Source organism: Myodes glareolus, chromosome 3 (assembly GCF_982192425.1).
Source record: "Myodes glareolus chromosome 3, mMyoGla1.1, whole genome shotgun sequence".
In the NCBI taxonomy this organism is placed as follows: Eukaryota; Metazoa; Chordata; class Mammalia; order Rodentia; family Cricetidae; genus Myodes; species Myodes glareolus.
This window is the reverse complement of record NC_142028.1, coordinates 119785764-119799167: the sequence shown is the minus strand read 5'-3', so window position 1 is coordinate 119799167 and position 13404 is coordinate 119785764. Positions and strand designations below refer to the sequence as shown.

General features: G+C 36.6%; 1 pseudogene; it reads right to left on the bottom strand.

The window, feature by feature from the left end:
- Positions 1-9361: 9361 nt before the first annotated feature.
- LOC125412619 (signal recognition particle subunit SRP72 pseudogene) lies at positions 9362-10464 on the bottom strand (annotated as a pseudogene).
- Between the last annotated feature and the right edge of the window lie 2940 nt (positions 10465-13404).

The window sequence follows — 13404 nt, the reverse complement described above, 5'->3', positions numbered from 1 at the left end:
AAATCCTAACTACGAGATCATCTAGTGCTGAGAGAAGAGTGCACATATGCCCACAGTCCTAAACCACAAGCTTGCCCCAGTTGAGAACCACTTTCAAAGGAAAGGGAGTCTCCCTGGGGAAACAAACTACTTTTAAACATAGGCCCCATGCCCAGCAGTAGATGGCCAGTACCAAATGAGCTCAATCTCATCTTTGGGGGTTCTTTGTCTCATAATCTTGTGTTGCGCATTTTTTCTTTTAACTTTACAGATTCTTTTTGCAGTTATATTATGGCTTCCAGTTTTGTGCTTTTATGGATTCCTGAGTGTGTGAACATGTATTCTCTACATCTGTGTGTTTGTAGTATTTTTCTTTCACTCTTTTTCTTTTGTTTCTTTTTGTTTCTTTTGTGTCTATGCTAGTCTGTTTGTTTTTGCTTATTTTTTTTTTGCTATTTTATTCTTTTATTTTATTATTATTCCTTAGATGACTGTTTGTTTTCTGATGAGAGACAAAATGGATGCAGATCCAAATGGGAGAGAAGGAAGGGAGGAAATAGGAATAGTGGGAGGAGGGAAAATTTTAATTAGATCATATTGTTTGACAAATGTCAATTTTCAATAAAAGAAAAATATTTACAAATTGGCAAAACTGCCTGGTCCAGAAAATACTTTTACAATTTTGCTATTTTATATATTTATGTTGGATGAACTAGGAGTGATGGTATTTATTTGGGCAGCTATAAAAATTTGGATAGTAAGCTGTGACTAGAGATTCAATCACATAATACTGACATACATACATATATATGTGTGTCTGCGTGTGTGTGCGCGCACATACGCAAACCCCAATTCAGAGAAATGAAGACAAGAAAAACTAGTTATAACTAAATATAAAAGTCAATGAATAAAGAAATGCAAAATATTTCCAACTTTTTGATTCTAAGAATTGTCTTGGAGACATGGAACATGGTGGAAAAAGTCACAGATTTTCTCTGAATGATGGGATTTTCTCATTAGTATATATTATATTTTCTGATTTTTGCACAAATGCTCCTGTAAGAGATTGCTGGAAACTTTCCAAACAGCTCTCGTTGACAACTCTGCAGACATTGCAGGGGAAATATTTGGTATTAGTATGCAGTGGCATTTTACAGCTTTCAAAATCTACATGAAGCATACAATTCAGTGAGAAATTTTGCAGCTCAAGCACCTTATCGGCACTGTTTGAACTCTTGGTTTCCAACTGGGCCAGGGTTATATCTCAGCAAACACAAAAGATGTTTAATTATATTGGATCTTGTTTTAGAAGAAATATATTCTTATTCAGAATTTCAATGTGTAGGACAGAAGAATTTATTAGCTCAATTTGAAATATTAGGAGTAGAAGAATTATTTTAAAATTCTTTCATAAATAAAAAATTAAAGGGTATAAAGTATGCTTTACACAACTTCTAGAGGCAGATTTCATTTCTTTAAAACTCCTTTTTTATTATTGTGTAAGTTTATTTTAATGGTTATTGGTTTACCTGCTCAACAAGAAGACACAAAGAAAGTGGAAAATACTGGAAGTTTCTCTGAGATTTTACTACATAATTCTCATAATGTCTATGATTATAGCATTAGCATTCATGGTAGTTCAATGTAAAAGATGGAAATCAATTTGATTGTTTATATGAAGTTCTATTTAAATTATTTTTATTCTGAGCACATCATTCATTCTGCATGGGACTGCTTCAATTTTAACTTAAAATTTGAAACATTTGACTGTTTTTCAAGATGTCATCCTTCTATGTAGCTCAGTCTGACCTCAAACTGGCAAATCTCCAGGCTTGGCTGTACCACAGTGACCTGCATCTTAACTAACTTCTAAACAGTCCATCTTCCCTCTGGAATTTTCTTTCTAATACTAGGGCTACTTTTCTCATACTTTACCAACATGACAGTCTGAGAAGTTCCAGGACACATCTGTAGCATCACTGAGAGGAAAGAAATGCCTACAATTGAATCAGACATCAAATAAAACTGAGAACCTACCTAGGGGATTTAAATTAGGATACCCTGAAAAGAAGTTGAATGTTGATTAAAAACTACAGTGATGTGAAGAGGTTTTTGCTGGATCTAAGACCTGCTCCATGAACTGGCGCCCATACCTGACACAGTAAATGAGGCCAAGAACTGGAAGCTAGATAGGTCATTGACCCTCAGAGGAGAACTTCTCCTATTGCCCTGCTAAATTGACGTAGGAATAAAATGAGTCCTAATGACATATTGCTATACCCATAGATCAACTCTCATCAGAGAAGTTTCTGCTTGAAGCACATGGCATTTAACACAGAACCCTACAATTGGTCAACATGAAGAGAGTAAGGAATTCAGAATGCTCATCTCTAAATGGGATGTCTATATCATTACTCTCCTCTTCAAAGCTCAGAGATCTACATGTAAGATAGAGCAGCGAGGTTGAGAACCAGAGCAGTGGATGATTCAAACAAAAGAGTGTTTTCCATATACAGATGCACACATGGACTCCAAAATAAACTATCTGTTATCACTTTAAGATGAGATCCAGGGATTTTATAGTTCATTCCCAAGGAAACATGGTCTCTGCTATATGGGAGTACTTATATTGCACTCCGCCTTCAGAAGATATGCAGCAGTTCAAGCCAAACAAAATCCCCAAACAGGGAAATGTTCCACCCCTGACTGAGGAGGAATTGGCATTTGGTAACTACTGGGAGGAGAAAAACAAGAATTAGTGGAAGTTATCAAAGCCAAGACAGAAGACTTGATGTGCAGGCAGAATGGGGTTACCGTGGTATGGGAATCAGCTGATGAAGATGTCACTTAGACGGCCTGTGATGAACAGCAAAGAATTCGGCAAGTTCAGTTATCTTTAGTCAGTAGATTGAGAATAAGTTCTAACATCAGAACAGTGCACCATAAAAAGGTGAAGGATTAATAAATCTGGAAGGCCAGTATTATCAAAATCCATAATAAGTTATAATGCTAGGGATAAGGTTGGAAAAATTTTCCTGTAAAGAGTCAGGCATGAAATGTTGTAAAGTATGAAATTAATTGGTAAACGCGATTCAGTTCTGCAGGTGTGGGACAAAGTCAGCCCACGCAGCAAGTGACAAGCAAATGAACGCACTTGGAAAATTCCAACAAAATTTCATGTGTGACAATGACATTTGAATTTCATGTAATTTTCTCATTTGGCAAAATATCTTTCTTTTGTACTTTTTCACTACTTGAAAAGGTAAATGCTATTCTTAGTTGATGGGTTATAAGCAGATGGTGGGCCAGGTTTTTCCTACAGTCTGCTCTTAGCAGTCTTGGTAATAATATACAGTTGAATAAGGGACTTTTGAAATAAAAATGAATTTGTAAAATGTTTTACTGGGTAAATTTATTTTTGTATTTTCAATGTTGCTTTATCCCTATTGATCATGTACTGAGATTCAAACTAGATCAGCAACATTTTTACTGAGATTTAATTTAAGAAACTGATTGGGCAAATGTAATTGGCACATGTATGGTTTATGGAATACATTTGTTACAATTGTATTATTTATTCATATCCTGTGTCTTTAAAACAAAGAACACCTCTTACAATTGCACTTGCATTCTTTATTAGCTAGGTAATCAAATATAAGGAAGGCTTACCCAAAATGAATTTGTTAATAGATTTATAGTAAATTTAATGAAAATATAAAGTGTTGCTCCAGTCATAGCCACAACCATTAGTTCATGGATCATAATTTTTTTCTGTAAGGCAATATTTATATTTTGTATTCAAAGAAATAAAGTGATCAAATGAATAATTTTTAAATATTTTATAGATACTCTGCCATATTGAAAGACTACTCAGTTTCTCATTCTCCTGTATGTTTTTCTGTAGTACCAAAGGAAGACGAAATTTCTGTCTCTTTTGGGTATGTTCTGAATGTAGCACACACCAATCTTTTTGTTTCAGGGAAATATTTTACCAGTATTTATACACTAATATAAAATTATAAATAAAGGAAAACTAAACATTCAAAGAGATGAATACCATAATAAAGTAAAAAATAATTTTATGAATATTTCAAGGAGAACACATTTTAATCATATGCCTGTTTAATACAACTTCAATATTTTGAAAGATTTTAGTATGCTTATTAAAAAGCAAGTTGTTCATTCATCGTTTTATTAAATCAGTAAATATTTATTGAGTTTCTACATATGCCAGGCAATATGTTCTGCCTGAGAATTCATGGCTGTAAAAGACAATTCCCTCTGTCCCAACTATTGTAAAGATTTCTATTAATCATGCACATATTTTTAATTCGTACTGAGAAAATAAATAATAAAGGTTGACTATTAGATAATGAGACCCTGGAATGGATCTTGGGGAGGACTTGTGAGATGAAAGGCAACACGGCAGAAGTGAGATGCAAAGAAATCAGAACTCTCCGGACATAGTCACTCATGGACTTAAATATTAGTTTGTCATATAGTAGAGGGCAAGGAGAGTGCCAAAGCTTAGGCCATAGTGAGGGGTTTGGCATGATCATACCAATGCAAATGTATTGTTGAAGTTTGCACCTTCAGACCAGGAAGTATGGAATAACCTTGTTTTAATTAATTAATTAATTTAGAAATTAATTAAGAAATTGTGTCACTAAGTAGCCCTGGCTGGACTGGAACTTGTGACATTTCTGTGTCAGTTTCCTTAGGGTAGTGTACACAGATGAATGGGAAACCTGTCTGTATAGGCCACCCCTCAATGTTCTCTAATCTATTAGCTTCCTAGTCTGAGCTCGTTCTATTTGAAGTCATTGTCTCTGTGACTCTGATAGTCTCTTTGCCTCGGAATTATGTAGGGTACAAAGTAGTTCCTGCTGTTGTATCAGGCCACAGTTTGTCATCTTATTCTTCATCTGTTGCTCATTGTAGATGACGATCTTTTCAGGGAAAAACTGAGCTTGTATTACTGGTTTGTCCTATAAAGTCACTGTTCCCTGTTTCCTGAGGGGATTGAGCTTGTCATCCTCATATTTTCCTGCTGGCATTGTCGGAACTATCCATTTATTGTAAGGTTAGGCAGGAGAGGAAATACAGATAACCTGGATGAACTATAAAGTTATAAACCATATATACACAGGAACACTTTATTGGTCAATCTGTGTATGGAGTGAACATGATCTGCTATTATAATTTTTTCCCTAAGCTGAAAATTATTCTAAAATAAAAAGTGAGGGTTATACATGACTTGTGACTCAGTGCTTAATAGCTTAATATTCTACCACTATGCTGCAAGTGTAGTCCCACTGATTACTATTCCTACTAGCTAAAGCTGCGTGGGCTGCCAGTGAGTTTCTGTTGTGATTTGACCATGCTGATTATGTAAATAACTGAATGAGGAAACAACAGATGCTAAAGAGAACACAAGCTGTTTTGCAAAGCAGAGACCTCTGTATTATCTTCCAGAGGAGATAGTGAGTAATTTCTACAGCATTAGAAGATTAACATAGGTAGGAAAGTTAAAGGTAATTGTACATTATAATTTATACATCAGCATTTCTAGCCTCGGACTCCCTCTGTTTTTCATTCTGTCATTGCAGCAGAGAGAGTAGATTTGAAAATTGAATCTTCTCAGGAATGGCAAGATTTTTACATTCATGTTATAATCCTAACCCTCATTATTTACACTCTTCTGACTGCATAAAATGAGAACATCCATACAGCCTGCAAAGAATAATTATAGCTCTCATATTTCTTTTAATTACTGATTCATTCCTATCAGCTTTTATTCATTTGATTCTTCAATACTCAAATACAGCAGCGCTTCCATTAACAATCTGGTCACAAGGAATTGGATTACAAGGAAATAAAAACCTGAAATAAGTGATACCTTGGGTGGCATAAAAGAATACGAAAAATGGGGAAGCACTCCAATGTGTGTCTCATTGATGTTGAGTGTGAACTCAGCATGGGAGCAAGGAAAGAGAAGAACAATATTTACACCGTATGTGATCTACAAACCAAATTACTTTAAGAAAAGTAATGAAAGGTCAGATCCCATAACCAGAAAGAGGAGCCATCCAAGTACTACTGAGCCAAATGCCCTTGTTAATATTTAATAGTGTCTAATACTGATTCTTCTTTGAAATAAAGTGGTGCAGGAGAATTGTCTGTATTCTGTCAATCATGTTTTAAATAAACGCTGATTGGCCAGGCAAGAGGTGTAGGTGGGAAAACCATACAGGAAGTGGAAATGATGCAAGGAGAGCAGGAGAATTCTGGGGAGGAGGAAGTTGATTCCTCCCACTCCTGCCCAGATCACCGAAGCAGCAGGATGTGAGCTGCCCCACTGAAAAAGGTACTGAGCCACATGGCTAACATAGATCAGAAAAATGGGTTAATCAAGATGTGAGAGATAGCCAGTAAGAAGCCTGACCTAAAGGACCAATTAGCTTTATAACTTATAGAGATTTCAGTGTGATTTTTCTCTGGGACTAAACAGCTTGGGGCCGGGCAGGACAGAAACACAAACAAGCCGGCTCCCCTCACGTTACAGAATGGTGCCCACGTGGATAACTGAATCCACAGAAAGCCTGGGAACGCTTGGGAAAGATTAGAGTAAAGCATTTCAGTTTTCAGCCGTAGCAGGAAAAAAGCTGCTCTGTTTTAAAATGCCAGCTTTCTGGGTCATCTGGCCAGGGAAAACTCTGACTCTTTCAAGCAGGCTGTCCAGACTATGGAAACAATGTTGCAGCTTGCTTCCTGGCAAGGACCTTGAAACGCCATAGGAGCTTTTGACTGTTGTCTTCTCCGTATTCCTTTGCAAATTAAAGATCCATGTGGTCAGAAAAAGAGAGATATACAGTAAAGAGAGATTCAATGAGGAAGAAAACCTCTAAATGGTTTACAGTGTGTTAAAAATATATGCAGGTTTGAAAAAAAAAAAAGAGGTTTAAAGCCTTAAAATAAAAAAGAAAGAAAGAGAGTAGTTGGGTGTGGCGATACACACCTTTAATCCCAGCACTTGGGAGGCAGAGACAGACGGATCTCTGGGAGTTCAAGGATAGCCTGGTCTACAGAGGGAGTTCCAGAACAAAGATATGCAGAGAACCTGTCTCAAAAAGCCAAAAGTTAAAAGTAAAAATAAAAGAAATAGAGGTTAAAATAAAGCCACATAAAGATGGAAAATACATAGAGAATCTTGATACTGTATGCTATTATGCTCTCCTTGAATTGTTTAAATGCTGAGGAAGGAGCAACAGCTGCTAAAAGGTATTTGTTTATAAATGCTGCAGAATTAATCCAAGATAGGTATTTTGAAAATACCTTGGCTTCAAAATTGAAGTCAAAAGGTATGTTACTTTGGAGAAGAGATTTTGCTTTTGTTTCCACAGAAAATGAGAGGCTCTGGATTTATTTGGAGCTAAGAAAAATCATCTTTGACCAAGGGAGACCACCTGAGCAATCACCAGTAGGAACAGATGGCCCGATATCAGAGTTCTTCATCCAGAACAGGTTCAAGACTGCTGCCTGAGATGATCAAGACTCACAGAATACTTCAGTCAGGACTTGATCATAACTCTAAATTTTTCTTTAGGTCCCCATACGATTATCAGCACCCCCAACCAGCTGGAAGTAGTCTGGAATACTACGCCCACATTCCCAACAAATGGACTATGGATATTTTCCTTTGTTTTCTTTTAAAAAAGAAGGGGAAGTGGTGCAGGAGAATTGTCTGTATTCTTTCAATCATGTTTTAAATTAACACTGATTGGCCAGGCAGGAGGTGTAGGTGGGAAAACCAGACAGGAAGTGGACATGATGCAAGGAGAGCAGGAGAATTCTAGGGAGGAGGAAGTTGATTCCTCCCACTCCTGCCCAGATCACCGCAGCAGCAGGATGTGAGCTGCCCCACTGAAAAAGGTACTGAGCCACATGGCTAACATAGATCAGAAAAATGGGTTAATCAAGATGTGAGAGATAGCCAGTAAGAAGCCTGACCTAAAGGACCAATCAGCTTTGTAACTTATAGAGATTTCAGTGTGATTTTTTTCTGGGACTAAGCAGCTGGGCTGGGCAGGACAGAAACACAAACAAGCAGGCCTCTTCATGTTACAATAAAGAAGCTAAATTTTATGTTCTTGTTAGTGGTCATTAAGAGCTCCTATTAAGAAGTCAAAACTTATTTTCCCTCTGAGCACTGGTCAAAGAGTCAACTGTGTGTAGCATTGATATATTTCTTTGAAATCTTCAATGGAACTGAATCAGCTCTTAACATAATCTGAAAAAAATCAGATTTTTTCACGCATGCTTACAACTGAAAAGAGTCACAAGTCCAGTATCACAGGACAGAGAACTTACAGAAAAATTATTTCAGACATTGAGTCTGGCCACTTACTTAATTTAACACTTAGAATTTTAATAAGATCTCCTTTCATCACACGTTAATCCAAACCAAATACTTGGAATGCACAGAAGATTCCACATTTAGCCTCCCAAGGGCCTCTTAAAGCATAATTTAAGGTGAGACTTAAAAATGAATGCAGATCTTCTCACTAATTGAAGCCGGAGAAACACATTCTACTTAAATTCTGGGAAATCTTAGATAATGTGTCTGACACTCAGGCATCTCTAGTTTCATAATTTGTGCAAAGCCATTTTGTGCAAGTGGGTAAACCTAATTAGTCAGATTGAGGGAGTTCCCATGTGAGGTTTAAAAAATCATTTCCTGACAATGGGATGGAGGAGGGATCTCTGGGTTTCTTGCTGTGTTACATTTATTATATTCATAAGGTCAATAACTCTGAATTAAAGATAGCCTACAACAAGTACATCGCAATCACTAGCCCTTTTTCCTCCTTTCTCCTTTTCCTGTTGCATGTTTCTTTTTCTTGCTGGGGCCCTGGATATTTCTGGTGGGGGGGTATAGTATTTCTTTAGAGGCAGGTCTTGTTGAGGTGGGCAGGCTGTTCCCAGTTTTCCTGGTGTCCAGTTCAGAGGAAGTTCCTTCAGTTGTTCCCTGTGTTCTTTTCTTAGTCTGGTTTGTCTCTTCACTTTTCTTTCTTTCTTGGTAGTTAAGAATGTTTTTGCATTGGTACCCACCTCTCTGCCTGCATCTGGGGATACTTTGGAGACATAATTTTAAGGCCGTCTTCTTCTTCTTCTTCTTCTTCTTCTTCTTCTTCTTCTTCTTCTTCTTCTTCTTCTTTTTCTTCTTCTTCTTCTTCTTCTTCTTCTTCTTCTTCTTCTTCTTCTCCTCCTCCTCCTCCTCCTCCTCCTCCTCCTCCTTCTTCTTCTTCCTCTTTCCCTTTTTCTTCTCCTCCTCCCTCCTTCCCCTCTTCTTCCTCTTCTTTCTTTCTCTTCTTCCTCCTCTTCACCTTCTCCTACTCCCTTGTCCGCTCCTTCTCCTTTCTTCCTCTTCCTTTCTTCTTTCAAGGAAAACTTGCTCGTTAGGTTGATTTTCTCCAATAACTTCTTAATCATCCCTCTGTCCGATTATGTAACACCAAGAGAATTTTCAAGAGCCTAAACTTCTACTTTTAGAGACATATTGTCTGCTGAGAACAAGCACTTACTAAAGGTCTTTGATTTCACTGAGTTCATTAGAAAGTAAGCAGAAATTACTGGGTGCTAGGGTAAAAATACTATTTGAATTTTGCCTCCATAACTGTTCTAGGTCAGTAAGTACCTCTTACTTCCTTCTTTATCTGAGCTTAAAGATTGCAATTTCTCTTATCAAGGAAAAATTAGCATGGATTAAGGTTGATAGTTTTGATACCACTGGATTGTTTGTGTGAAGACCTGAATGACACTACCAATATTTTTGTGGCCATATATGATGACTAAGACAGATACCATGCCTGGTTTATGATTTAACTACTCTGTTCTTAATATTAGACAGGCCTTGGAAATATTACCTTGAGAAAATTTCATCTGCAGCATGGAATGCTTGATTTCAGCTGCATTTTCTAGATGTTGATCAGAAAGTTCCTGAAGCAGCGCTATTGTTTTTGAATGTTGATTTTTTTTTTTGATAAATGAGCATAGGAGCTTGCGTTAACCCAGGCAGGAGATGTTCCAGACATGGGGACTGCAAAAAGGCAGATGTTTTGTGGCATTTTTCTATATGGTTAGTTTAGACAGCAAGCAAAGCTTTCTTTAACAGTTTTAACTACAATTGCTTCTTTGAAAGTTTAAAGTCTTATCCTGCATTGGTTAATTTCACTTTTATTTTTTCAGTTAAAGACATTTGGCCCTTATTAATGATAATGATGTTATTTGAAATTAGGACCAGTAGTGCGACATCTGTTGACTTTGGTTTCATTATCTTGTAAAGTTGCTGAGCTTCTTCTGTATGACTCCGAAACTACACGACATAGCAATTTGACCATGAGTGATTGGCAGTTTTTCTCCCTCTTCACTGTTGGAATTTAGATTTTGTGCCAGAACTGGACAGTTAGATCATTCTTGCTTGAATGTTGGAGGTACCCAAAATGTTCACATATATTGTAATTGGTGGCTACTGTGAAATAGTAAAACCATTATTCTTTTTTGTTTACTTAAATTTAGTTTTCTTTCTTTGTATGTTTAAAAGCAAGTGAGCCCAGGTTAAAAAAATCACAAAAAACAAAGAATTATAACATGCTTTTCAAAGCTAATAAATACTCCATGTTTCCACTATCAAACAAGATGATTCATTTCACAAATACTTCATGACTATTCGGTGCAGTATAATAGCCACTAACTAATGTGGTTAATGATGGTATGATAATTTGACATCAGTGATGGAAGACTTGAATTTGCAATTGAATTTCTTTGTTATATAACGGTAAAGTAAAATACACATGGGATCATGAAACCTTATTTAAAAACATGCACTATTTCTTATAATTAAGTTTTTAATTGATTTCATATTAAAGTTTAAATGTATTTCAATAAATAAAGTTTATGTTTAAAATAATCTTATCAATTCTTTTTACTTTTTATTGTGGTGGTTAGGAAATACCGACTAACATACATGACTCATTTCATTGGCAGTGTTTGGCTATAAATTTTGCTCTCTGCTCTTCATTTCTCTCTACTTCTGTTTCCATTTTTGTCATCTTTTTACCCCTGAATCATTGGTAAAACATTGGAAGGAAGATGATTAATAAAATATACAAATCAACATTATACTACTTATAAAATGAAAGAAAAGTTAATATATGAAAGGGAACAAATGCCAAATGGCTAAGATACTTTAATTATGGTAATGGTACATTAAAATTATACACTGAAGTCTTAAGAAGGAACAATATGTACTCAGATTAATCATTTGATATTGCTTACTATGTCTTTATCATGTAATGGAATGAGATTCTGAGTATGTTTTAGATGATCTTATGTCTGTGACTCATGGTCATTTCTTCTTTAGCTGCAGCCTCCAACTGCCTGAGAATAAATTGATCAAATTAACTTTCTTCCAGTTGCTAAGTGATACTTTTCTCACACCATACCTATTAATCTAATAACATTCTGCAATGGGGAAATCTTAACCAAATCATTCCTTTAGACCATATGGATGGAAGCATGCTCCATTTCTCAAAGTACCTTGGAGCCCCCACAACATTCATGGTTTTAAATATGAATTGTTGACCCAAAATCATTAGGTCTCAACTATGCTACCATGAAAGTTCTGTATGCAGCAATGAACATATTTTTAAAGAATTCAGCATTTTATTCATCCATGGATAACATTGAATCAATGAATGGTTAAAAAGAGGGTACATGCAGTCTTGAGTCATATCTCAACTCCTCTATTACTTGTGAGGACTTGCAAGGTGCTTAGTTCCAGAAGCCTATTTTTCTCATTTCTAAAGTAGAAATTGTAAGAGACCCCCATGTGTAGGACTTATGAGTCATAGTCCCATGAGGACTTATGAGACTGTACATATGAAGCACTTGAACAAACACCTGTCACTAAAAGGTGCTCAGTACACAGTAACTGTAACTATCACTATTTTTCCTGTTTTTGTTAGGTTTCAGGGCAGTGAAAAATGGAAAGTCAGGATTAGTGGCTTAGTAGCAGAAAGTGACCAATTCCCCATATTTATCGCCAGAGATTTGCTTGCTACAGGAATAACAAGGAAGAAGAAACAGCAGAGCACACAGGCCTTTCTGGGCTCTCCAGACATATCCCTGCATTTAGGCATTTATTATAGTACTGTGAAGGATGATCCAAGTAGAATAAACTCTGAAAGTCTCTCAGTGGGGCCCTGGCTTTCCTCTCACTGGGAAAGAGAGGAACCTTCATTGAGGCATATCTGACCTGAGTTAAGAAGGAAGACTCCCTCTTGATGAGTCAATCCGGGTGAGTAGCTACAGGAAAATGTCAAAAGGCAACAGGTGAGACAGAAATATTTATCTAGAAAAACAAGGAATGAATACTTTTCATAGGTTACCGGAAGCCAGAACACAAAGTATCTAAGAAGCCCAAGGGAGGATAGGTGAAGAGGGCAATGTGCTGTTTCATGGAAAAAAATGATAACAGCATAAGATATTTAAGCAACAGATCAGCAGCATGTAGGATGTTTACTGCTTGATGCCACATATTTTAGGAAATAAATACCATTTTTTGTCCCATATTGTTGGAGACTTCTCAAGGAGGAACTTAACAACATTGCTTAAACTCTAAAATATATACATTTAAATGTAATCAACCCATCTTTAGAAAATTTTCATAGAAAGAGTAGGATTTAAAAGTACCTGGAGGAATCCCACACAGAAAATCAGGACAAATGCCCTGCGGCTGTTGGCTCGGCTGCTTGCAGGAAGTTATATTAATGCCTGCAATGGCACAGGTTTGTGGAAGGAAGACAGGCTATGAGAGGTAAGGCAGAAGCCCATATGGATCAGGACTTTGCTTTCACAGTTTGATTTCCCATAGAAATCAAAACTTAGGACAATTCTAAGCCCCACAAAGTTTATTTTAATTTTAATATTTTACTAATCAGTCAGCAAAGGTCTTGCCACAAAAACATGAAGGAAAGACCAAAGTTTGATACTAGAATGTATTTAAGAAAGCCAGGAATGACGGTAAATACTTGCAATTACAACGATAAAGTTGGAGATGGACAAATTTCTGAGCTTGCTGGTTAATCAGTCTAGAGTCTCAGGTTAATAAGAACCCATGGCAGATCCACGAAACAGCTGCTGATATTCTCTTGTTTCCGAAACACACAGACATATACACACCTGAACACAAACACGCACTCATGTACACATACACATATATATATACACAAAACCTAAGATCTCTCTGGATAAGCCTAGAGAAAACATTAGGTGTGTCATTGGGAAGGGAAAACAAGTAATTCTGGGAACAAACCTGTGAGAAGCTACATGGAACAGAGCTTCTTTAGTGACAGGCATCAGAGA